Source organism: Monodelphis domestica, chromosome 3 (assembly GCF_027887165.1).
Source record: "Monodelphis domestica isolate mMonDom1 chromosome 3, mMonDom1.pri, whole genome shotgun sequence".
In the NCBI taxonomy this organism is placed as follows: Eukaryota; Metazoa; Chordata; class Mammalia; order Didelphimorphia; family Didelphidae; genus Monodelphis; species Monodelphis domestica.
Window position 1 is genome coordinate 326,543,298 of NC_077229.1, and position 24,228 is coordinate 326,567,525.

General features: G+C 34.7%; 1 protein-coding gene across 2 annotated transcripts in view; it reads left to right on the plus strand.

The window, feature by feature from the left end:
* PI15 (peptidase inhibitor 15) overlaps window positions 1-24,228 on the plus strand; it is a 51,851-nt gene that overhangs the window by 9,848 nt on the left and 17,775 nt on the right. The gene's annotated exons all lie outside the window — the stretch shown is intronic.

Sequence of the window (24,228 nt, forward strand, 5' to 3'; positions counted from 1 at the left end):
CTGAGGACATTTATCATGTGACCCGCCTTTCTGACTTTCTACTCCTGTCTGGGGTAAGGTAGGGGCTCACATGCTGCATGATGGTTGCAGTTTGGGCATTTGGTTCCTAAAGGGTTTGCCATCACTGAACTAGAGGATTTTGTTGTATCATATGCACGTAGAAGGGATCTCCAAGTCAATCTAGCCAGACATATGAAAGTCCCTAATTGATATTCATCTAGTCTGTGCTTCAAGATCTCATAGAACTGATTATTCAATAGCCCATTCATTTTTTTTGACAATTCTTTGTCTTAGAGATATTGAATCAACCTCTATATAGGGTCAAAATTTTACTCCTTCAAATTTCTACCTGTTTACCCTGGTTCTGCTCTATTAGACCGACTATGACAACATTTTAAATATTTTAAGACATCTATTATGATTTCCATAAGCCTTCTTTTCACCTGGCTAATTATCCTCAGATCCTCCAGTAGATCCTTTTGAGGCAAGATTATTCTAAAATTCCATCATTCTCTAATGACTTTTGACCTCATAAGAACAAAGAGTTATGCCTCTCTGCCCCTTTTCATGGCAGTGTGGGAGAGAATATTGAGCCTTCATGGAGTATGAAGTGTTTAATAGTTTTTATAGGGAGATATTAAATACCAGACAAAAACAGCCCCCTCCTGGAAGATAGCCATCCTTATCAAAATTCATGCAAAACAATAGAATGTCTACAGACTCGGCATTTATATTTATTTGGGTGTGAGAATGCTTTTTCCCTCCTCATTGTAAGCATGAGAAATTTCAAGTGTCAACTCTGAAGTCTTTCCATAAATGTTTTCTTGACCACTAGAAAGTCTCTAGAGATGTTTTGCCAAAGAGCAATGAACCCAGCAGGATCTTTGACAGGAAGGCATTTCTCCAGCACATTCAGAGCTCCACATTCCTGCTCTACATAATGGAGAACCTTTTCAATGCCTTGGCTAGAAACAGAGACAGGGCACATTTTTCAAGAATTTTCATCCAAGGTACACATTACTTTGACTAACTTGTACATGAATGGAGAAGGTAGTAACCTTGAAAAATCCCTGCTTTTAGTCAGCTTTCCACACATAAAGCCAAAAGGAGACAAGGTTGTACTATTTTTCCCAGCTGTGAAATGTATGCTAAAAAGGTAAAATGTAAGAGCAAAACTTTAGGGGTCAGTATAAACTCTTGGTTACTCTGGTGGTACAACAGAGCGGAGATAAAAAAGATCCCAAAACACATGGAATCCATAGCTATGTATTCATTACCTTTAAGACTTTAAGTTCTTGTAATTAATTTCACATTTGATTTCTACACGATTGTCAAAATATTTTCCTTAAGTGCAGGTCTGAAGCATATCACTCTTCTGCTCAGTAAAGAATGTGGCAGTGATGGGCAACCTTTTAGAGATAGAGTGCCAGGCCTCACTTCTCCTCACTCCTCCATCTTCCCCCATTGCCCCAGATAGAGGAGAGAGGAAGCAGTCCCATTGGCTGCTGGGCAGAGGAGTGGGGGAAATGAGGAATGTCCTGAGGCATTTGGAGAGGGGGAGGAGAACAGCTCCACCCCAAGATTCTCTGGCTTTCTGGTAATGAATGCTGGTGGGTGACTGCAGGAATGCCCACAGAGAGGGCTATGCATTCCCCTTTTGTCACATGTGCCATAGACTCACCATCATGGGCTATGGGTTCCTTATTACTTCCAGAACAAATGTAAATTCCTTTTGTTGTTATTTTGTATTTAAATTTACCAGTGATCTCATAATTGCCAAACTGAATGACCTTTACTCAAAGTTCATCTTTCTTGACCTCTTTGAGCATTTAAAAATATTGAATGGCTTCTCCTTTCTAGATTTTCATGACAATCTTTTCTCCTGTTTCTCCTATTTATGTAGTAACTCCTTCTTAGTCTACTTTGCTACAATTGTCTTTTTTTTGCTTGATCTTCAGTGTCTTCACTTACTTTGGATCATTCCAAGTTCTGGCCTGGAACCTTTTCTATTTCCCTTCTATACCATCTTACTTGTTAATCTCATCAATTCACATGGGATCAACTCATTTCTGGACAGATAATTCCCAGATCTACTTAACTAGCTCTAATATTTATTTTAAGTTCCAGTCTTGCATTAATAATCACCTTTTAGACATCTTGAATTGGAAGCCTTGTAGACATCTCAATTTTGCCATACACAAACTCTTCCCTCTACCCAACTTTCCTCTTTCTTTCAAGGGCATCACCATCCTTTTATTCACTGATCTCACAATATTTGTTTCACCCTCAAATCTTCAATTAGACCTACCTCCAATATCCAATCTGCTAAATCTTTCCTTTTCTACTTTCACAATGTCTCTGCATAAATCCTCTTCTTCCTACTCATGCAACTTATGAGAGACCTTATTTACACCTTTAGCCTGAATAATTACATGAGTCTTGGACTCCCTACCTAATTTTTTTCTCCAATCAAGTTCATTCTCCATTGTGATGCCAAAAGCCTAACTCTGATGGTTACATTCTTACCCAATCAACTTTAATAGAATATCTATTATCTCCAGAATTATATATAAAATCTGTCATTTAAATTCCTCCCTCCTATTTTTGGCCTAAATTATGACCCACTTATTTTTTCTCTATATCCCAACTCTTTGTATTTGCACTATCCCTCCCTTCATTGAATATGCTCTTTCCTCCTCTACAATTTCTCGCTTCCCTTACTTCCATCTAGATTCAGTTCTACTCCTTTCTCTTACACATCCTGTTCTTTTGAAATTACTTTCAATTTATACTATATACCTATATAAAATGTAAAAATATATAAATACCTACTCTATATAAACATGCGTGGTTGTGTAGATATCTATATTTCTATACCTATATCTATATCATTATTTGCATGTTGCCTTTTCCATTAGAATGTGAGGTTCTTTAGAGCAAGGATCATGATTTTACCCTTTAAATTTTTTTTATAGTGTTCCCAGCTCTTTACACAATATCAGGCAGATATTAAGGCCTTAATAAATACTTGTTGACTGACTTCACAATCCAGCTCCTACCTAATTATACTTTTCCCCAATTTACATACTCCACAGTTTAGCCAAACTTTTAGATATAGATATAGAGTAGATATAAATATTTAGATAGAGACAGACAGAAAGATAGATAGATAAATAGATAGATGGATGGATCACCCCTTCCCACTCTTCATTCAGAACACTCTGTTGTTTAATGACATTCTTTTGTATAAGTTGCTTAGAATCTATTCCTTTTTCACTTCCATCTTTTAACCAATTTAATTTTCTTCCAAGAGCAGCTAGGTGCCCTGGTGGATAAAGTTTTAGGCCTGCATTCAGGAAGACTCATCTTTCTAAGTTTAAATCTGACCTCGTAAACTTAATAGCTGTGTGGCCCTGGGCAAGTCACAACCCTTTTGCCTCAGTTTTCTCATCTGTAAAATGAACTGGAGAAGGAAATGGCAAATTTCTTCAGTATCTTTGTCAAGAAAACCTCAAAAGAGGGTCGTGAAGAATCAGACATGACTGAAATAACTGAACAACCAAAACAAATTTTCTTCAGAGCTTTCTGGGCCTCAATTCGATTATCTTGAAAATTCAAATAGCAATTATGTAATCTACTTCATTGGGTTATTGTAACTATAACTATCTATCTATAATTTAGTAAGATTGAATACCCTAGAAATGTAAAAAATATATTAATATATAGAAATTATCCAGAAATCCTTGGGTTTATGCAAGTTACTTTTAATTCTTAGGTCCAGGATGTGGGCTTATCTCTGCTTGCTCTGCTAAGCAGAAAACATTATGGAAGTGGTCCAGTTTTACAGCTTAGCATACCCTTCTACCATTGTGTGGGGATGCAAATTGACTGTGTTGTGACAATTCATTGAAGAACATTAATTTGATAAAGCAAATCTCCATTCATCATATAGAATGCTGAATAGGAAATTTATACATGGGCACGAGGGGAGATACTATTCTTAGAATCATATCATAAAAGAGAAGGGACACCTTAGGTGGGAAAACTTCACATAAGGCTTCATATCAGACTCCTCAAATTTTAGGAAGGTTACAGTTATAGGTTCCTTAATGTAGAGACATGAGAATATTCATCAGTCTTCCATGGTTAATCAGAATCTCAATGTGCCCCACAGGTCATATCCTGGGACCCCTGACTCTACCCTTATAGACAATAATTTTCTAAAATTAGTCTTAGGATTCTAAAAATAGGAACTGACTGTGGGGAGCCTGGCCCAGCTGAGAGTGTATCCTAAACTTCAGTGTTTAGCTATGAACAAGTTGGCATAAATAATTCAATATATCCAACATATATTCAATGCTACTTAATTATTTGTGAACCTTCCTGAATGGTAGGAGGAAGCATGGGAGAGTCAAAACTTTCCTTGAAACAAAAAAGCAATTAATAAAACTTGGCTTTAGATTGAGGAGAACAAGGTTCTTTTTTGCTGGCCAAGATTATCTAATAATATCTTAATTTACAAACCAAACATTTTTGACATAGATGTGGATGGTTTCCCAGTAAATTATATTTTTAGTCTTTTAGAATATATTTTTAGCTTTATCATTAAATAAGTTCATAAAATTTCACACACCATAAACCAAAGTAAAACTTTTAAAGAAGATGTCTCTTGGACACAAACATAAATCCTAAATACAGATTATTCCTAAATAAATGTGAATCTAGCACCAAATCTATATTCCTTTCTGCATTCTTAAATGATATGTCTTCCTCAGGCATTAGGTAGAAGCAAAGAATTTGTGATGTGTTGCACATGGTGATTCAACATGCTTTTGTCAAAATAGGTAACAGCAAAATGTGAAGTCTTTCCATTTTATGAGACAACATGGATCACAGATGCATTTATATGTATGTATATGTATATATGTCATTCAAGAATACAGTTATAGTAGTATTGTAACATTGTAGTATTTTTAAAATTTTGTGTGGAAAACCAAAGAAAAATCATTCCCTCATTCCTAATAGGACTATTAAATGTTAAATATGCTCTGGAGCATAGCTGGGATCTGTGAATGGCTGAAAAAATGATTTTAACCTAAAATAGAGCAAGAAAAAATGACAGAAAATATTTCTGTAAATAGTATTACCATTTTAATAGGAACTGTAAAAGAGAGAGTCTGAAATGCATGAAAAGAACATCATCTGTCAATCAAAGGGAACATTCTGTTGGAATGTTCCCAGGAGAAGCAGTTGGAGCCAAGCCATGCTGAACTGGGAGACTGACTTCTGAGCTAGGCTGAGAGACTTCTGACTGGACCTCTCTTAGCTTCTGACCTAGGTAGAGAGAGACCTTGGTAGCTTCTGACAGAGTGGTGGATAAGAAGCTGGGATTTCTAGCTTTTGAACTAACTTTTGGCTAGTGTGGCTGATGGTGGTGGCTGGACTTGAAGAACTAATTGTATATCTGAGATTTGAGTTCAAAGAAGAAGAGAGAAGAAAACAATTGTTCTCATAGCTTTCTGACTGTCTCTGATAGTGACTGGATTGTCATACTCTCAATACCCTCCTAACTCTTTGTATAGATTAGGGAAAAACCCCCATCCCTCTTACCTCATCCTCTATCCTTGCCTTGTCTTCCCCAATAAACCTCCTTACTTGAGAAAGAGAGAAAGAGTATCTTCTCTAAATCTCATAGTTCACCTTGAGTTACTTAGAAGGTGATTAAGAGGGGGGAGGGGAAGAGAGGGAGGAGTGAGAGGGAGGAAAAACAGGAGGTATTGAGGGAGGAGGGTAGGAAAATCTTGATCAATTAGCCATCTAGTATTGATCCATAGACACCCTCTAGTATCTCTTCTATCTCTAGTACCCCCTTTATTACACAGCTATCTCCTTTATTACAACTGAAACCCCAGAGAATCCTTTTATTATAGCATACTAGTGATATTTGAGTCTTCCCTTTACAGTGACTTTCACAGTCAATCATTTGCCATATCTAATCAGTATATTCACAGAATCTGTAACTAGTCCTCCCTCATTCTCATCAGCAACCACCCTAACACAACACCTTGGTACTTCCTGTGGATTATTTAAATCATCCTTCCCTCATCCTCACCGTCAATCCATTACATAGGAATAATCTTTTATCTATAAATTTGATCATGCCATTCTCAGTAGCTCATATCTTAGATATTAAATCCAAATACATTAGAACCCTTCTTAACATGGCACCTGCTTACCTTCATGGTGTTACCTCACACTATTCTCTTTCATGTACTGTACAAACAAACAAATTAGCCTGGATATTTTCAAGAATTTTGCTCCATTATTATGTACTTCCTTTGCTGAAATTATTCCCTATCCATAGAAATATGTAGCTATCCTACACTAAGAACCAAGTTTCAATAAGAACTTGACAGACAAGAACATTAGGCTGACAAAAATAAGATTAAATTTAATGTAGATAATTTTAACATATTATACTTGAGATTAAAAATACAACTTATAGGAACTCAAAGATGGATAATGAAATGAAGGGTTAGCAATTAATTTGCAAAATTTATGAGGATTTTTAGTAGAATAAAAGTTTGTTATGAGTAAAAACTGTCATGGAAACAAAGGAAATTAATGGAATTAGTTCTACTGTACTCTTCTCTGGACAGAACAGATCTGGACTGTTATATTCAATTTTGGATATTACAGTTTAGGAAAGGCATTGATTGTAAGCTGAAATACATATGATGGATGACATGAAAGATGGTGAAAGGCCACAAAGATGTGTCATAGTAGAATCAGTTGAAGGAAATGATAATGTTTAGCCTAGAGAACAGAAGATTAGCTGCCTTAAAGTATTTGAAATGCTATTATATAGAAGAAGGATTTAACTTTTTCTATTTGGGCCCAGAAAAATGAAAGAGGAGCAATGGTTAGAAGTTATAGAGATGGAAATTTAGGCTGGGTGCAAGAAAACATTTTCTGACAATTTTATTGCTGCCAAAAAGTGAAGAAGCTTGGTGGTTCAGAGAAAAGATTGCCAAGCCTGGAGTCAGGCAGACTCATCTTCCCAAGTACAAATCTGACCTCAGACACTCATTATTAGCATGACCCTGGACTAGTCACTTATCCCTGTTTATCTTAGTTTATTTGTCTGTAAAATGAGCTAGAGAAGGAAGTGTCAAACAACTCCAGTATCTTTGCCAAGAAAATCTCAAAAGTGTTTCACAAAGAATCTGGAATGACTGAAATAACAGAATGACAAGAAGAAAGTGGACTGGTTTGTTTCATGAGGGAGAAATTATGAGATTTCTCCTCATTGTAGATCTTCAGACCAAAGGAAAGACCAAAAGGAAAAAAATAAAACACTTGTTAGGTATGTTATAGAGGGTTTTTTTTTTCAGTATAGGTTGATTTATATGACTTCTGAGAACCATTGCCTCCAGTAGCATAGAAGAAAGATTATTGGCTCTCTAGTCAGAAACTCTGAATTCAAATCCTGACTCTGTATTTAGTTGCTTGTATGACCTTTGGGAAAGTCACTTCCCCCTCTTTGATCTTCAGTTTGCTCATCTATAAGATGTAGGAGTTGAACCAGAATTTCTCTAAAGTCCTTCATAGCTCTTAATCATAAATTCCACAATCCCCTCCAACTACAAGTATATTGGAGCTGCTTGTACCAGGCATCTAGAGCCAGTTGTTAAATTTTCAGTGAGAGTATTCACATCTCTGAAATTGGTAAATGCTATAAATCAGGGTTTGATTCATTGCTTTGTTGATAATTTAGACATCAGAAATTCAAGGGAAAATGTTAATGATTCAAATTAAACTGAAAAGTTTGTTGTATGTTTTTGAAGAGCTGATTGTTAAATATATGACACTGCTTCCAGCTATAACATTCTGAATGTGTTATATAGAACACCATTTGTACTTGTTCTTCACAATCAAAAGACAATAATCCATAGATTTCTTAATTTCAAAATGCTTTCTCAAGAATTCCTATTAAGTGAGGCATTGTGACATTAGCCAGAAAGCTTGCGCCAAATCAAGAAGATTTTCATTCCAGTCCTGTATTTGACATTCACTAGATATGCAACTCTGGGCAGCTCACCCAAGATTGCAATGTCCTAGGCGATGTTAGATATTATACTTAGCACTGAGTTGCCTATATACATTTACTGAGGCATTTAACTGATGGAGCCAAGATAAGAAATCTATTTTTTTGACAACCAAAAAAAAAAAAAGCCACACTCTCCACAGCCTCCCTTCCTATTCTTAATCAGAAGTTATCTTTAATAATAAAAATTTCATAGTATTTTGAAGCTCTCATGGTCTTATCTCTCACATTTTGTATTACAGATATTTCTGGAAAAGAATTACTTTTTAAAAAAATGGGTTGAAGACTTTTAAAACTCAGTCAGCATCTTTTACTCTTTCTTCATAGATCATTCTCTCAAGATGTTCTCTAACCATTTGATTTCATTAGTATATGGATTTTCAGGTGGAAAACTCTCCTTATCTCTGCAAATAAAATATTAATTTGTAATTTAAAGTCTTAGAGTTTCACCTACAGCAGTGATGTTGATGTGAGAAATGTCCTCAGGTGCATGTGGAGAGGGTGAGGGGAGCAGCTCCCTCCAGCATATGTGCCATAGGTTCACCAACACAGACCTAGGGAATGGAGAGGATAATTCACCTATGGTTATATACTAAGGATATGCCAAGAGGTAGAATTTGAACTTGTGTCTTTCTGAATTTGAATATCAGTTTTTTTTTCTCACTATGCCCCACCACACTTTGTTCCTTGTACTTATTAGGATACTTAATCAATATTTAATCAATGAATCACTTAATCAGCAATTAAATGTTGCTGAAGCTCCTAAAATCTTTGCTAATTTTTGTTTTCTCTGGTCTGGTACTGTTTTTCTTATTACTAAGCACACAATTACTAATACAAGATGCCCTGCTTCTGATTATATATTATTTTAAACTGTTCCAATTCAAAGGGGAAAAAATCCTCTTTTTGGGTTTCCATCTGATTGCTTACTGAGCTTGGATTAGAGCTTGAAGCCACATTAATGCCAAACTGTGTGCTAATGTGACCCAAACTATATACTAACATTTTTCCATGGTTTTCTGGCTACTTTCTCTACAAGGCTGCCATATGAGAGTATGCTGTTACAGTAGCAAAAGACAGTGGTAGTTCTTGTTTTGTGTTACCTAGGGAACTGTTTCACCTAGTTCATGATGACATGTGATCCTAATTGTGTTTAGTAGATTTGTTGGGTTATCTAAAATAAACTGACTTTTTTCAGTACTGTTCTGAACTGCCGGCTCTATGCTGTTTCTAAAATGGTCCCTCACATTTCTTTAAATGGAACACAGGAAAGGCTATCAATGGCGAATGCTTGTGAATGTTCACTTCACAGACAAAATAGACTAATGAGTCCTGTGATAGTAGAAAGAATTTTTAGACAAAAATATGTCTCACTTCTATACAGAGAAACTCAATGTGATGGAGAAGTGACTCAGTGAATCCCTCTCTATGATTATTAGATTAGGCAAAAATAGAAAATTAAATGAAATCATGTCACTCAGTCAAAAAATATGTATTAAGCAACTACAATGTACCAGACACTATGCTAAGCTCTAGGATACAATGACTAGGAACATAATTAATTTGACCAACATCTCTAATAAATGTACTAGTTTGTTGGTAAGATACCAAATGCCAATTAGCTGTTATATTTCTGGTACTGAAGTAAGAAAATGCCTTTCAGTAGTTGATTCTAAAATGTAATAGCCACAACTCTGAGATAGCTGATATGGTCATTGATTTAGTGCTAGATGGATCTTTAGAAGATTTCTACCATGTAAACTCCTTAAAAGATGAACAGAATTAAATGTCTTCCATAAGGCTTCAGATAATAATTATCAGAGCAAGGATTCAAACTCAGATGTCTAAATCCAACACAACACATTAGCTCTTGAAAAAAAAATAAAACCCTTAGCTTCTGTTTTAGAATCAGTACTGTACCATTCCCAAAGCAGAAGAGCAGTAAAGGTTAGTCAGATGGGCAGATGGGATTAAATGACTTGCCCCAGGTCACACAGCTAGAACACCTTAGATCTTGTTTGAAGGTCCTTAGTGATTTAGCTCTCATAGAATAATGTGAATATTCTAGTTGATTTTCCAAATGAACCTAAGTACCATCGGGCATTGGTTTTCTGATTCAATCCAATGAACGTTTATTTGAAATATCTCATGTGCAGGGTATGTGTGAAGTGCTACACATAAAAAGATGTAAAATGACACTGACACTGTCCCTGCCTTCAAAGAATTTTTAGTCAATTAAGGAAGATGTAAAGTTGACATAAATATATACAATACAAGGAAAGGAATGACAGGGGCAAAGAACATTGCCAATTCAAAAGATACTCACCAGGAACTTGAAAGCAAAGGATTCTATCAAGGCAGAATATTGTTACTGTCAGTTCCTCCAATTTTTGATGATGGTGTCTGAAGTGCTTCAGCTATAGGAATTCCAAACCACATTTATAATAACCAGAGACAAATTCTGGAAGTATAAACATGGGAAGGATTTCAGGGATCACCATTACTGTTTTATAAATGAGGAAAGTGTGGCATAAATAATTTAAGTGATGACCTCAATCACACAACTAGTTAGTGGTTACACCAATATCCAGATTCAGGTTTATTATTTATTTATTTATGGTGAAGTTCTCCATTTCCTTGTAGTTACTGCAAAAATTTTCTAGAAATACTACTTGTGGCAGGGAAGGAAGCATTTCAAATGGGAAAGTGTCCTCAACTCTCCTCATTTCATCCAATAAATAAATCAGTTTCTGAATGCTTTACTTCCATTCTCTCCTTTCCATTTTTATTTGCTGGTATTTTAGCTTGGGCTATCATTTTCTGGATTATTACAGTAGTTCCTAAATTGTTCTCTTTGTCTTCAGTCTCTCCTCATCCAATTAACTCCCCATAACATTGCTAAATTACTATTTCTAAAGCATGGCTCGGGATATTTCACTTACTAAATTAAAAACTTTTATTGACTTTATATTATCTATATAATAAAATCAAATTTCATTGAATTATATGTGGCTTTTGTTAAAACTTTGATAAAAACTATCCTGCATTTCCTACTTCTGTGACTTTTATTAATAATAATAATATAATATTATTATATTGTATATATAATAATATTAATAATAATAATAATCCAATGGAATAATAATATTCCATTGGAATAATCTGTTATTAAAATCATGGCCTAGATTTGGAATCAGAGGATCTCAGTTCAAAACCTTGTTAAACAGAGTAGAAGTTACACTGTAGTGAAGGACCAGCCATCCCTAGAAAATATGAAAAGATTTCAACAGTTTCTCAGTTTTGCAAAGTATTTCTCCATGCTTCCTCCTAGATTAACCATCCTGATGGAGTTCCTCACTCCAAGAATTTTAAGTAGTTTTCCCAATTAGAGAATGTAATAAGATGGTATTGTGAATTGAGTGCAGAAGCTGGTGTCAAGAAGGCCTTAGTTTGAATCCTGCCTTTGATAATAAATACCTTTTATTGAGCAAGTCACTTAATTTTTCCCAGCTTCAGTTTCTTTAACTGCAAATTAGTACCTACTTCCCAAGATTCTTCGTAGGATAAAATGAGGTAATGTATGTGAAGCATCTTAAAGCACCATATAAAAATTACCTATTCATTATATCAGGAATCCATTCACTTTGGTCCCTATTCAGAAACAATTGAAATCAATGAGAGACTAATTCTAATATTGCATCAGAGGGGCATTCTTTCGTAATCTACTAAATCTTCTACATGGCTTGGCCCTATGTGTATCTCTCAACCTGATCAAGTTGATCAAAACATATTTTGGGGAAAGGAACTGCTTAATATCAGACACAATGTAAACTGACATTAAGGATTGTTTCATTGTCTTTGTTTGCCCAGTGCTTAGTATGGAAGCTGGCATATGAGAGCTGCTAGATTGATACTTGATTAGTTGATTGATTGATTCAAGATGTGGAGTACCATGTCAAGGGATTAACATTATTGGCTTTGATCTTAAAATGTTATATCTTTAGACCACGTAAAAGCTCAATCAAGATGAGATACTCCAGGCATTATTTTTTGTCATTATAACTTAGATTACTAGACTGTGAAATTTGTGAGGAGTTTGTTTTTAATGAATCATTTCAGATGTGCTCAATTCTTTTGAACTTCATTTGGGATTTTCTAGGCAGATACTAAAATGGCTTATCTATTTGTTCTCCAATTCATTTCACAGATGGAAGAACTGAGACTAATAGGGTTAAGTGATTTGCCCAGGGTCACAGAGCAAATAAGTGTCTATGATTGGATTTGAACTCATGTGAAGATGAGTCTTTCTGATTCCCAGCCCGGAGCTCTATTCACTACTACCACCTCACTGCCCAAAAGACATTTTATAGAGGAGGAAACAGGAATCCAGGAAGTAGGTGACTTTCCTACAGTGACATATGTAGAGGCCATTGGATGTCATATTTAAACCAAATGATTCATCAACAACATGCTTTTCTTCAAATATAACCTGGTATATCATCCCTACACTGTCTAATAACAGATTTACTTATCTTTGAAATAAGTCTTAATCCTATCTCCAGCCTTACCTCCTCTTGCTTTCAACAAGGATATCTCTTTCCCCAACAATTCAAAGATTTCTCTAATTTCTGTAATGACAACTTCAAATGCATTATATTCAAGGTCACAGAAGTGGTCACATCTGTTAATGAGGAGATTGGGGCCTTTACGATAACAAATACGTATTGGTTCGATTTAAATTCTTCACACTTTTCTCAAAGTCAATTTGCAGCTTAGCAACTAATAATTAATGGCTCAAAAAGTTTTGACACATTTATGCCATAATGGGGTTATTGGCATCATTTTATTTATTTCATTACGTGTTCGTTCCACAGGTATTTATTGCAAATATATGATGTATGCATCATTCTTCTAAGACCCTGTGGTAAATGCAAAAATAAATAAGAACTCAAGTACATTTAACTGATGAAGAAAGCTTGAAATGACACTAACTGTGAATCATAATAAGAGCTAACATTTATATAGCATGTATTCCCAAGTTCTTATCTGGCCTCAGATACTTACTATGTGACCATCAACAAATCATGTAACTCTGTTTCTCCTCAGTTTCCTCCTCTGTAAAATTAGCTAGAGAAGGAAATGGCAAAATACTCCAGTATCTTTGCAAAGAAAATCTTAAATGAGGTCATAAAGAGTTGGGCACAGCTGGAAAAAAAATGACAACTGAAAATGTTGACTCCAACCCCACAACTCTATCCCCTAAGCCACCTATTTGCCCCTAACCAGAAACAATTCTTTAAGTGGAAATATTGTGTTGATAGTTTAGAAAATCTGGAATTAAGTTCTTAGACACTGATTTTAGGCAAGTCACTTAGATTTTATTTGTTTTAAGTAATTTCTGGGATTTATCTACCAAGCCCTACAAGGGTTGATGATCTATTTTGGTGAAGGAAATTCCAATAGTGGGAGTTCCAGGGCATTTTTATTAATTAAATTTGTGATTTCTTCATTGTAAGGACTACCAGTGAGGAAATTCTCATGACTAGCTCTGCAATATTGTCTTAGAGGGCTCTCTGGGACACCAAGTTTTTCATCCTAGAACACACATCCTGTAAGTATTGTCAGAGGCCATATGTTCCCTAGCTGAGGCAGGTTCTCTGTCCATTGTACCACAGTTGTCTCTTCTTCAATCCTGATGAAGTCAGAGATGCTTCCTCCATATTTCTAATTCTGCTATGTAGCTGTAGCCTATTTGCCATTTAGGTAACCTACACTTCCTGTTCTAATCATAGGGGGAGGGAGCAACAGTGCAATTCTTGATGTATTCCCTTCTGATCTAACCTTTATTGGGCTTGCTATGTGGGAGTTTGTGATAAAATGAGCTATTGTTTTCACAAATTTATTCTCTAGAAGAGCTTGAATTCACCCTATGGTGAATGCAGCCTCTCCCAGTCCCCTCCTCCTCTTTTACCCTGTTGAAGATGACCCTTTAATTCTATCAGCTCTCATAAATCCCTCTAAAAGATATTTCTAAACTACTTCTATATTTTTCTTACATAATGGGTTTAAGTCCAATTAATATTTTTATTTTAAAATGGAACCATGCCATTATGCTTAGAAAGTGTTTCAAAAGCTGCTGGCTGTCCTTGGGGAGAATTTTTTTGTCAACACTTTAAAAAATGAAATGCTTTGTGGTCATTTCCTCTATTAATCAGTTCTCCTCTTCCAAGCAGACAGACTTTAAAAAAGTAGAAAACAAGATGTTTCATGTTCGAAGGAAATTCAGAAATCATCCAGTTCAACACTTGTTCTAGGAATTAGAAAACAGGTACAGAAGTGTCAAAACCTATCCAAGAGCAGGCATTAAGTGATAGAGACTGGATCCAAGAATAGATCCTCTGATTTCCAATCCATTCGGTATTCTTTCCACTTCATCACATATAAAATTAATTTCCTAAAAGTTATTCTCCAAATTTATTGGAATTTTCTTTTTTTACTTTTTAAAAACCCTTACATTCTCTCTTAATATCAGTACTAAGACAGATGAGCAGCAAAGGCTAGGCAATTGAGGTTAAGTGACTTGTTCTGTCTTCATTTTTATAAAAAGTAATGCATTTAAAACCATCTGGTATTTTCCTGATACCCTTTTTAGGATTTATTAGTAATTACAGAGAAGCTGTCTAAGCAACACCACATTCAAGAGATTTGAAGTAGCATAGCCAGTTTTGGTTATTCTCAATCAGGAGAGAAATCTACTTGTGTCATTGTAGTCTGTAGCCTTAGAAAACCAATATATGTTGGTTTTATGCATTAATGATCACCCTTTTGATTGCTACTTGGGAAATATGAAGAAAGTTTTGGAAGTATAGGAAAACTTTGAAATTTGGGCATTGGAAAATATGATTTCAAATGATTTTATGTCCCTTGTAGCATATTACAATGGAAAACTATGAAAAATATTTTCCTGACTTAAGTATTTGGTTTTATCTTCTTTAATGGTTATACAATTTAGTAGATTTCATCCCATTCTTATAGAAAATAGATTCTTTGAGGGCAGGAACAGCTGTTCATTTTGCCATTGTAGAGTACCTTCTTTTTGAAACTGATAGAGGCAGCTAGGTAGCACAGTGGATAAAGTCCTGAACTTGGAGATGGAACGACCAGACTTTCTGCCACAAATTCTGCCACAAATGGCCCTGGGCAAGTCACTTAAATCATTTGGGACTCAAATTCCTTTTCTGCAAAATGGGAGGGTTGAATCTGATATGCTCTAGTATTATCAGTTTTAAAATATGATCATTTGATCTAAGTATTTGTTGAATGAATTTACCCTATAAATATAAAGCAGTACATATGTAAATAATTTTAAAATAATAGACTACTTTAAAAATGATATTGGAGCCATTTAGCATGTTCATAGTCATTGTGGACATGTTCTAGATTTGACCTCTCCATCATATTGAAAAGTACAGGAAAGAAACTTACATTATCTAATAAAACGTTTACCAGTATGAGTTCAAGCCCCAGGTCCACCATTTACTGGCATTCTGCCCATAGGAAAACTGAAAAGTTAACTGATTTGTCCAGAGTCACACAGATGGTACGTGGCAGAGAGTCAAGTTTTCCTAACTCCAAGGCTAATTCTTCATCTTCTGTATTATGCTGCCTCTCATTTTAAAAATTATCTCCTCAAAATATTCTTATGTAAGGGCTATTTGACACTTAAGAGTTCTTTTAGGCAGTCTTACTAGAAATATTTTTGCTGAAATGTGACAAATGGAAACTCCAAAAAGTTTCAGCTGTGTGAAACAAAAAGTTCCAGGAAGTCAAATGAGAGTTTGTTATAAGATTCAAGAAATAGCCCATTTCTTTACAAAACTTTAATAAGATTCTTCCCTAGTCACCATGTTAATCATAAAGAATTTTAAAGTGTTTATCATAGAGCAATTAACATATTCAAAGTTCTAGGGATCCAAATACAAAAATTCAATAGACCCTCCCCAGTTAGTTTCACTCTTCATATCTTCAATTAATGTGCTAAGACAGGGACAGAAATTTAAACATTGTATGGATGAGTCAGCATATATATATATATATATATATATATACATATACACACAGATATAATAATATATACATGTATTATGTATATATATTATATGGTGATGGGGCTAAGTGTATATATAGATATGCAGACAAAGGCATATACACATATTTACATAAAAAGATAGAAAGTGATTGGGGATGAATATACATGTTTATATTTGTGTGGATAGACAGGGAAACAAACAGAGAGACAGACAGATAGATAGATAGATAGATAGATAGATAGATAGATAGATAGGTAGGTAGGTAGGTAGGTAGGTGGATAGGTAAGTAGAGATTGGTAGTGTGTATACTAGTGTAAAAATTAAAATTAATCTCAATAAAAATATTATATTAAAAAGATTTATTAAAGGTCATTAAAAATAAAGGAATAAAAGGGATACAAAATAAAAACCAGATGCCCATGGCTAATTAACCTATTCAAAACCCCCATGCTTACCACCACCACACTTGTGACATCAAACCCAAGAGTGAAAGTAAGACCACCCACTCACTTTATTCCTTGTCTACAGGAAGTACATAATGATAGGAAGTCAGTGGGCTCCTGGAAAATGTAGTTCTTTTTTTGAGTAACAGATTTTCAATTATACACTAGAAGCTAGGAGAACAGTAGCAACCCCATTTAAGAGGCAGCATTTGAGATTTGAAGGAAACTCCTAAATTTATTTCTATCATCAGGATTTGGGGCTCTTAGGGAATGAAATTCAGGGAATATTTGTTCTAAAATTTGGGATTGATTTATAGGAAAAGCTTTGGGCTAAGGTTCTTTTCATGTGTATTTTATAAGAAATAGTCTAATTGCTTTTTCAGATGCTCATTACCATGGGATTGGCTATACTTGCTGTTTATCTACCAAGTTAGAGATAGACTTCAATCTGTGTCCATGGAGGAAGAACCCATTTTGACAAAATTATATATATATATAATTTTTTGAAGTATTAAATCAGAAAGGAAAGCAATAGAGCAAAAAAAAATATTGATTTGATTACCCAAAGCTGAGCAGTCAGCATTTTAAATACCTCCATATTATCATGCTACTAAGTACTAAGATGCCATATGGGACATAGTCCTTATAATACAAATCCTATCCCTATGGAGTTCATCATTTAACTGGGGAACAGAATACAGATTACACAGAGAAGCAACTGAAGAATACTTTTTGCAGAGCAACATTTCAAAATCTGCTAACTGATAATTTGAAAGATATGCTACAAAATGTTGTCTGCCTCATGGGTGAGTATTGTGGAGAGCGCAGCAATTCTATTGAGAAATTCTGAAGAGATCAGGCCAAGATGGTGAAGTAAGAAATACTCCAAGTCCACCAACTACCCTCTAAATGACCAAAGAGGAACAAAAATGTCTCGAAGTGAATACTGGAGCAGCAGAACCAACAGAAGAATGAGTGAAGCAGTGTTCCAGTTCAAAACAACATGGAGCTAGATCAAAGAGGATTTCTCTCACTGGAGTAGGAGGAGACAGTACTGAGCAAGCCTTGAGGGAACTCACAAGTAATACACAAGTAGCAAGGGATAGAGTCTGACTGTCCAGCCTCAGCAGGGTAAAAGCAGAAACCAATAAAATATAGAGCAGGCAAGAGTGGGAGGAAAGCAGCTTTGCATAGTACAGCCAGAACAGGGGCGGGCATGAACCAGCACAGGTATCAGTGGGAAGAACTCAGCCCAACAAGATAAAGCTTTGGTGGAATTGGGAAGAACCAGACTTGAACTAGATGAACTGAACAGCTGCAAACCTCCACATAGTAGATCAACCGTTCCAACTCTACAGAGAGTGTTTAGTTTGAGAATGAGACAGCTGAGCTAATCCCAGGCATAACACAAGTATGGGACAGTATTTGCTCCAAGGAATGGAGCTAAGCTTAAACATATAGACAAAATTGAGGGAAAAAATAAAATAAGCAAAAGACAGAGAAAAAGACTACCACTAGAAAAATAGTTCAACAAGAGAAATGACCAAAATACAGTCTCAAAAGAGGCCTACAATACAAAAATGTGTGTGAAGCCTCAAAAGAAAATAAGAAAGGATGTCATCTCCAAAATGAACCTCTGGAAGAACTGCAAAAAAGGACAGAAAAAACAAGTAATATGAAACTTAGAAGAAAAATAGAAAAGAAAATGATTGCTAGAAAACATCAACAGCTTTGAACAAAAACATAGTGAAGAAAACAGTTCCCATAAAGGAAATGCAATACCTCAAAAGAGAAAAATAACTCCATAAGAAAGGAAATACAGAAGAAAATGAATAAAATGGTTCCCCCCAAATTAGAATTGAACACATGGAAGCTTATGACTTCATGAGGCAACAGGAAACAATAAAATGAATTCAAAAGAATGGGGAAAAAATAGAAGAAAATTTGAAATCTTTCACTGGAAAAATAACTCACATGCAAAAATAGGTCCAGAAGAGTTAATCTAAGACTAATTTGACTGCCTGAAAGTTATGATTAAAAAAAGAATCTGAACACTATATTGAAAAAAATTAATAGGGAAAACTACCCTGATATTCTTGAACAAAAGAGAAAAATAAAAATTGAAAGAATTAATCAATCACTTCCTGAAGGAAATATAAAATTTAAAAATCCCAAGACTATTATAGTCAAATTCCAAAAATCCCAAGTTAAGGAGGAAATACTACAAACAGTCAGAAAAAAATTCAAATATTGTGGAACCACAAACAGGATTACATAGGACCTAGAAGCTTCTACAGTAAAGGATCAGAAGGCATGGGATATGATATTCCTCAAGGCAAAAGATATAGGACTACAACCAAATATTATCTGCCCAGAAACTGGGCATAGGGGATGACATGGACATTTAGTAAAGTGGAGGAATTCTAGGCATTCTTGATGAAATGACCAGAGCTAAAATTAAAATTCAATGATCAAATTTGATACTCAAAAGTAGGATAAAAAGGTAAACAGAAAGAGCTCAAGAGAATCAGTGGCATTAAACTAATCACTTTCTTTCATGGAAAAGTGGTAAGTAGGATACTTAAGATTTCTGTAGTACTAAGGGTACCTAAAATATTTCATATAATTAAAGTAATCATTGGAAACAATGGGGTTAAACTGATTATATTCTTTGCATGGGAAAGTGATAGCTAGAATATTTAAGATACTTATGGTACAATAAATATTTAAGATACTTAAGATACTCTAAGATAATTAAGGAAAATGGGGTTAAACTGATTATATTACTAGTAACTAACATGCTTAAAATACTTATGATACTTGAAATGCCTATAGTATTTAGAATACTTAAGGAAGTGAACATACTTAAGAACTTTTTAGGGAAGTGAATAGAAATATATATATATATATATATACATATACATATATATATATAGACAGAGAATATATAATAAGTTGAATATGAAGGGATAAGAAAGAGGAGTATACTAGGAAAAGAGAAAAGGAGAAAAATTTAGGGTAAATCATTTCACATGAGGAGGCATAAAAGAATCAATACAAAGGAAAGGAAGATGAGTAAGGAGTAGTGACAATGCTTAAACCATACTCTTATTGGAGATATGAGAGTAAATAATTGACCAGGGTATGTCAAAGTCACTCTTGCAATGTTTCCTTTATTCTGCCATAGAATCAAAGATCTAGGCGTACATGTGAACTCAGAGGCTATCAAATTTAACTTCCTTATCATGCAAATAAGCAATGTAAAGTCCAATTGGATTAAGTAGTTTGCCCAAGGTCACACAAATAGTAACAGGATATGAACTCCTGAATGCTTAAGGAGCATGTAGCATAGAGACAATGTGAGGGAACAAATTATAGGAAACTGAGGCACAGAGAAGTACTTCATAATGTTATACCACTGATCAGTAATGGAAAAAGAATCAGAATGCTGGTTTTTTGCCTTCTTATCTAGGGCTCTTTCTATTAAGCAATGTTATCTGATTAATTAGGTTGACATTTTTGTAGATTAGAGAATCACCTATGTCAGTGATGGCAAGTCCATGGTACAGGTGCCAAAGATGGCACACAGAGCACTCTCTATGGTTACTAACCCTCACTCTCCCCCCCACTAGAGTTTGTTACTAGAAAGACAGAGAGACTCGAGCAGAGCTGCTCCCCTCCCCCTTTCCACCATGCCTGAAGACACTTTTTCACATCTGCCTCCTCTCTGCCCAGTAGCCTAATGGGAACTCATAGGGGGCAATATGGGGTGCTCATAGGCGGCAGAGCTGGAAGGGAGTGATCACTTGGGCTATTCCCTTCTTCTTCTTCACCTATGCTAAGGACATTCCTCACTTCACCTGACCCTCTCACCAGCAGCCCAATGGGAGCTCTTCCTCCCTCCTCTGTTTTGGGGTAAACAGGAGGCACAGGTCTCTTGGGGGGAAGGGGGGACATAGCACTTGGTCTGGGGATGGGGTGGGGATGGGGTTTGGCACTTCATCTCTAAAAGGTTCACCATCATTGACCTATTTGTTTCCTAAGAAACTTTCAAGATATTCCCAGCTATGATCTCTCTCTCATGTGATTGTTACTTTAAATAATTCCCAGGAGTTTTGTAAATTATATTTATTCAAGGCAGAGAATCCTTTAGGACTATTTCAAAACCATACATACAGAGGTGACACTATAAAAGACAGAATCTAATGTGTTTCACTGAAGTACTGAAAAAAAAACATAATTCTGCTAGATAATTCTGCTATGCTTCCTTCTCAGGAAGTGTGGTGCTTTCTGTGTGTATCATAGGACAATGACATGTTTGTCCCTCTCTCTGGTACTGGAGACCTTCCTTGGGTTCTACAACTAAAAACTTTATATTTAGAAGATACTATGTGATAACAAGTAGTCATTATGATATTAATCATTATTAATATTAATAATTAAATTTACAAAATGTTCTACAATTTAATATTAAATACTTTGCATTTAATTTAGTATCTCAAATTTAGTATTAAAAATTTTAACACATAACTTTACTAGTAGTAGCTAAATATTTGTTATACTTCAGGAAAATTTATTAATCAAATTCCATATTCCTACTAAAAGGGGGGGGTAAAGGACTGTATAATATACCTTGGATAAAATGGAATTAAAATCAAAGTGAGGAAGAATTTAGAGTAAGAATACCTTGCTACACTTGTGTTAAGTTGCAAGGCCCAGAGAAACTAGATATCAGGGCATAGAAGAGCTGGTAAATGTCTTTTCTGAAGTAGTGTCAATGTTCTCTCAATTATATTAGAGAAAGGAAGGAGTGACTAGGGAGTGAAGAAGGGCAAAAATTGTCCCAGTTTTCAAAAAAGGAGAAAAGCACCTACAAATTATATAGACTAGTGAGCCTGATTTCAATTTCTATCAAAGACATTATTAATGTGATAGATAGGCGACATCTAGAAAAGGAAGCACTGATCTTGAAGAACAGATGCTGTTTCACTGGTGCCTTTCTAGAAGGTTTTCAGTGGAGTGTTTTGAGCAAGTGTAACTTCACCCTGACATATTTAACATTTTTTGTCAGTGTTGTGGATAAAAGAATAGGTCACATGACCATCAAATTTATATATAATTCATTAGGTGACAAAGTATTAGTAAAAGGTTTTTTTATGGGCCAATAAATAGATAAAAAACTTTCCACTACATTGTGCTTCTTGCTCTCACACTGAAACCTAATGCAGAAGTTGACCTATGGAGTGTATCTGAAGAGGACAAATCTATTGCAGAAGTCTGGATCTCAACTTTAAAGGGTCTTCGCAATTAAGGGTCTAAGGCATTAATACAGATTGTTTTACATTTGTGACACACTTCCAGACTCAAGACCCTTCCCTCGAGACTGATTATCATAATAAATGAAATAACAAAATACTTTTTCAGTCTTGGATATAAGTTGGAATAATTGTACATTCTTACCCCACTCTCTTTCTTTCAAGCTTAATGATATATCTATATAGGAATGATTTGCAGGAGAAAAAATAAAAACAAAAAAAAATCTTGATATGATATCAAAAGTTTTGTCCTGAAATGTTTTCTACTTATTATCTCCAGCCCTTCATATAACCTGTCTTGCTTCTTCCAGCTACTGAAAGTGGCTCATATTTCTGTTAGTTACCAGAGTGACATATAAAGAAATATAGAATTTTTGCACATTGAAACTAGACCTTAGAGGGAATGTAAGACCTCCTCTTAGCAGAAACATGCTACTGATGAAGCTCTTCTCCACTGGATGCAACTTGCCCATGCTGCTCCATTTGAATTTGACTCCGTAAATTATATTCCCTGCCATCATTTGATACTAGATGAGGCCAGAATTATTCTAGCTTCCAGTGAATGAGAAAAAGTCTAAAGTGAGACATACAAGATTTTAAAGAAAAACAAATATATCTAATTAGTAATATATCATTAAAATTGTTTCCCTAGATTTCTACAGGTAAGGAAATTGTTCATATGAATCATGACAAAAGATTAATTTCACTGGGAAATTTCCTTAAGGAACCTGCTTCCTTTTTAATGTTGAAAAAACAAACCACACAATAAGATTACTAATGAGCCATTAAATGTTATAAAAACTAGTGATAATTTTAATACATTATTATAAGATATTTATTATAATTTATCATTTAAATTATTCTATTCAGTTTTGATTTTCTGATGCCTAAAAAAGATGTTTTTTATTGACAGAAGTCATCAAATTGATGACCAAAACAGATGATTCTATAATCTATCTACTTTAAATCAAAGAAATCTTTCTTAGCACAATTATCTGAAAAAAAACTTTAAAATCACCCACATTAATTTTAGGAGTCTAATCTTTATTATAACATAGTTCAGCTATTTTCCATCAATGCTATCTTGAATTTCTACTTATGAAAAATCAATTCACAAAAAAAGATTGTGTCCTAGCTCTGAAAGTTCTGAGCAATTCAGAAATTACTCACTTTTGAAGGACATTATGATGTTCTCTGGCCTTAAAGCTAGGGTCTATTTCAGGCTCTTATTTTTCACTAAGTACTTAAGAAATTCCATAACAACATTAAGGAAAGGAGTTATAAAAATTTATCATTTAATAAAATGTTTTTAAGTTAGAAAAGACCAGACATATTACAAGTCCAATAGTTGGAGAGTTTTCTTTTAAAAAATTACTATAGGATCATGGCCTAGAATTGGGAAGTAGTTCCATTCCTTTATTTGACAAATGGTAAAAGTCAAGCTGAGGCAGATTAAGTGACTTTGTACAGTTAAAGAGGTAATAACATAAGATATAAGATTGGACTCCTCTGACTCAGTGCCAGTGCCCTTTTCACTGCACCATGCGGCCATATTTAAGGGTATGATCCCATTTGCCAATTTCATGGAAAAGGTCTAGGGGAACAAAATCAATGAGACCCTTTTGTAGTCAATGGTCAAGAAGTCCCAGAAGTTGACTTAGAAACTAGAACTACATCATAGTTTTATTTAATTAAATACTATTTTAAGCCTAATTTTCTTAGGCAAAAATAACCAAATAATTTCTAGATGTTTATCTGTTACTATGTCAAAGAGAAATTTTTCATTGGCTTTATTGCTTCAGCATTAGAGTATTTTTCTGAATTTCAGATTGACTTCAGAATTCAAGATTGTACTTTATAAAAACTAAAAGACACACTGGATAAAGAGACATTTTAAGAGTCAAGAAAACACATATAAATATGGCCTCTAATTAGCTCTAGGACCTGGACAAGCAACTCATCCCTTTATGTCTCTTAAGCGACCCCCAGTACTTATTTTATGAGCCAATGATGGTTGACTTGGGGTCTTCTAAACCAGTAGTTCTCTTGACAAAATCAATCCTTATCTAATATTCTTTAATAAACCAATTTTAAAATGAAATAGCTTCACTAAAAATTATAAAACTAGAAGGTATAGGTCACAAAGATCTAATCCCTTCATTTTGTAGATTGAGGAATTCAGACCTAAGAAATTAATAAATGTTACACCATAATACATACTAGTCATTTGCAGAGTTAGAATATCCTAGACCTTTTGAATTCTGGTATACTAA